The sequence below is a fragment of the Diadema antillarum genome, unplaced genomic scaffold, assembly GCF_040938485.1.
Source record: "Diadema antillarum isolate AM-2024a unplaced genomic scaffold, OU_Dant_1.0 seq00002956_RagTag, whole genome shotgun sequence".
NCBI classification, from domain to species: Eukaryota; Metazoa; Echinodermata; class Echinoidea; order Diadematoida; family Diadematidae; genus Diadema; species Diadema antillarum.
In genome coordinates, this window is record NW_027273549.1 from 4,458 (window position 1) to 8,442 (window position 3,985).

At 42.3% G+C, this 3,985-nt stretch overlaps 1 pseudogene; it reads right to left on the reverse strand.

The window, feature by feature from the left end:
• Positions 1-446: 446 nt before the first annotated feature.
• LOC139715162 (uncharacterized) lies at positions 447-3,478 on the reverse strand (annotated as a pseudogene).
• Positions 3,479-3,985: the final 507 nt, after the last annotated feature.

The window sequence follows — 3,985 nt, forward strand, 5'->3', positions numbered from 1 at the left end:
TTGCAAAATCTCCCGTTCTCCCGCTTGAAATGATTTCTTACTTAATTTCATTGTATGTTGAAAAATAAGCCTTAGATAGCACGAGAGATCATCTAGAACCCTAGACCGCAAGGAACTTCATGCTCATGATGGGTGCTTTGCGCACATCAAGTTGGAGTCTCCCGTTTGCTAGGGGTTTCAGGCGGGAGAATCTCCCGATCAGAAGATGCTTAGGGTTGGAGGCTCTGTCTTTAAATCATCCTACCTATTCAAATCAGCATCGTTGAAGAGAATTCACATCGAATGATTACCAGCTGTCTCATCCAAGCTCAACAAAGGGTTAAAAACTCATGCACACAAAAAGTTACCCCAACCAGATAGGGACAAAGAACAAATACTTGATCCATCACCAATCACATAAACAAATCAAGATAATTTGGGAAAGAGTGAATATAAGACTACCCCACCTTAGCCAAGGATGGTGATTTCTGGCCTTTCAGGGTGTCAAGCTCCGCCTGTAGCTTGACCGTGTTGACCAGGGCTGGGCGGACTTTAGGTGGATCCTCCACTGGGATGGTCCTACACAGGTTGGAAGGCATAAGAGGTTATCAGCGATGCAAGCATATTCCAGCATTGCATCTCTTGGTGTGGAACAGTGGTAGCGAACTCTTGGTACAAGGAGCAAAAAAAAAACAATTTGTCTCCAACTTAATTTCCTTCCCTTTGACTGTCTGCCAGAGTTATTACTTTATGAAATAATCTATGCAAAAAAATTCAAGACAAATTACCAACATCAATATATTCAAATCTGCCTTGAAAATGCATGTTTTTACAGTCTAGACAAATACAAAACTCGGTACAATTGCAATTACACTTGCACATTCCATTACAGTAGTTCCTTTTCTTGAGTGCATAGGGACATATGTCATACACTATATATATGTTGTTAATTTTTATTATCATTATGTCTTTGGTACTTAGGTCACCAAGGTATCCATACGAATTAGCGAGATAAATCAAAATACAAACAATGACTGCATTGTTATATAAGGCTTTTTCCCTTTCTCACAAATTGCATCACCATCATGACTTTACAATAAATGTCAAGGCATCTGTACAAACCTTCTTGCTTTGATGGCCATCATGAGAACCTGTGCCGCTTCTGTCATCGGGAGCAGCTCGTCTGGGGACAACTTTGGGAGGTCCTGCCTCCCGAGAGCATGCCGGATCTCCATGATCTTCCCCGCGGACTCTATCCGCTGGACGCCGGTCAGGTTGGCCCAGAAGGCATCCCAGGTATTCACCACGCTCCCAACCAGCTGGAAGTAGGAGGGGCGCTTCGGCAGCATGGCCACCTGGACCGGTATGAGGAGGGGCGCCAGGGCGGGGCTGACCCTCTGCCTCCAGAGACCGATGTGGAACTCCTCCACGTGCTGGGGTGACTCGATGTAGCTCGGCGAGAGCAGCGCCACGATGCTGTCGGCCGCCTCCAGGCTGTCCAGTCGCTCTTGGTCGCTGGCAAACTGCCACCTCAAGGCCACGTTAGGGGCGAACTCTTTGAGAAGGTCACGCAGGTGGTACACAAACTTGATATCTGACTCGTGATAGCTGAAAACCACAGTGGTCTTGTGCTTCTTTGAGCTGGATTGCTCCGGCATGTCCCCAACATCAGAAGATGCAGCTGCACCTCCCTTTTTGTCAATTCCAGCATACGCCACATCACTCTTTTCTCCTTCGTTCTGTCCATCATCCACCTCAGTTTTCTCCTCCTCACTTGCCTCCTTCTTCTCCTCATTCTTCTGTTCTGCACCTTCTTTCTTTGTCACTGCACTTGTTTCTCCTTCTGCAGCTTTACCGTCCATCTCTGCCTCTGCGCCTTTCTCTGCCTCATCTGCCTTGTCTTCCTCCTTGGTCTCAGAATTTTCCTCATTTTGTCCCTTTTCCTGCTTGCCATCATCACCTGCTTCCTCCTTTCCATCATCTCCATCTGCAGCATCGGTGAGTTTGTCCAGAGTCGGTGGGAATATTTTCTGGCTCTTCAGACTGTCCCTATATTCTGCCATGAATCGGGCACTCCTCACCTCCTCCATCATGCCTTGGACATCAAATTCTTTTGCCTGCAGAGAAAAAGGAATGCATTTCATGAAAAAAAAATTCTCTCTCTCTCTGAATTGTGCTTTGGTTAAAGTTTGCATTTGGCAAAAAAAAAAATGTAGTGCCTGCCATTTGTAAAATCGTAATGGTTCCCATCAAAACACCAATCTCAAAGCAGTTTCTGATTCACTCTGCATGCACACGACTGACACCTCATTTACATTTGGTTGCATTGATGTAATAGCAAGGATCTTTCTAAAGATTTTCAATTGGTTTCATCAACATTTCATAAGGTTTCATGTATCAAAACTTTTTACTGTGAGAGGGAAGTTTGAACACCATTATGAGGACTCCAGATTAAACTTACGTCCTTCTTGAGCAGATCTGACAAGTGATTGAAAGAGTCTGTCTCAAGCCAGGACACAACGGTCCGAGCAGATGCTGCTGACGGACTTCTCGTAGACCTGTGGACGAGCATCCAGCATTGGGATGCAGGATATCTTGGCGAAGTCGACCTCCTGACCATCGGCAATGCAGACCGGCACCAGATGCAGCTTGTCCTGGAAAGGAGACAGACTTTGTCATAAAGCCATTTTATATTGCTTTCCCATTCACTAGTTTCTATTCCATCTCTACTCTTCAGTCCCCTTTCTTTCCATGGAAGACTTACTCTGATAACATGAAAAAAACATGAGGAGAAATAATGTTTTTTTTCTTTTTCTTTCCAGCAGATTCTGGCCAGCAAAATCACCCCCAACCAAAGTTGCAACTTCTGTTTCATTAACTACATTTGAAATTACATTTGCTTCTTCATCATTATTCAATTGATTCCTATTTTCATTTCTATTGACTTGTTTTTTGTAATCCAGGAAAAGCTTAAATGACAATTACGACACTCTGTCAGTCTGGTCATATTACATCACATACCAATCCAAGTTTGCAAATCAAGTTTTGGCATTTTAACATTCATTGATATTCAAAATGGCTGTCTTACAAAAAAAAAAAAGCATCATTTCCTTCTGTCCTACCATTAACAAAATCTTGTGAAAAAAATTAAAACCTATGCTCTCATTTACAGTGGACACCCGTTACAATGAAGTCAAGACTGGCAGTTTTCTTTCGTTATATCGAAATTTCATTATAACCGAACAAGAAAACTATAAAGAACATAGAGTCGATAATGTTACAGCCTGAATTTCTATTTCATCGTAAAAAGAATTTTGTTACAACCGTCGTCCATTATAATGGGAGTGCACTGTATTCCTTACCCCAGCCAGGTGCTTCATCTGGGCCAAACTGTACTCCTCCATACAGACAGCTGACTTGAGGTACTTTGGCGAAATCAGGGCTATCATGCAGGATGTTCCATCGATGGAGTGGTAAAGGGTCCGCTGCCACTCGTGTCCTGTTGGCAGACAAGTACAAAGTTAGAAGAGAAACGGTTACGATTAGATATTATGTGTGCTAAACCAGCCGCAACCCCCCTCCTCAAAACAAACTTGCCAATAGCCATAATAACAAACTCAGGATCATTAATTTTCATTGAAACTACGGTATTGGCATTTCTGAAGAATAAAGCTTATGGAGGTTACAACGGTTCACTTTATGGCAATTTCTGTTAGAAGAAGATGTAAGCAATTGTTCTTATCTTCTGCTTGGAAATGCCTCAATATCTTCAATATTCACAAATGAAATGGTTTTTCTATTTAAATAAAAAATTCATATGTACTTCAGGATGCTTTTATAAACTTTGCCCATTGGTATCATATCAATATACATTGGTCAGAGATCATTTTCATACAAAGAATGAAAAACAAACACCTCAGATTTACAAGAGTTACGTCTGACTTAAATGGAAATAGGCTTAAAAGATAACAGGACCGCATAAAGCTGAAATTTAGTACACCAATGT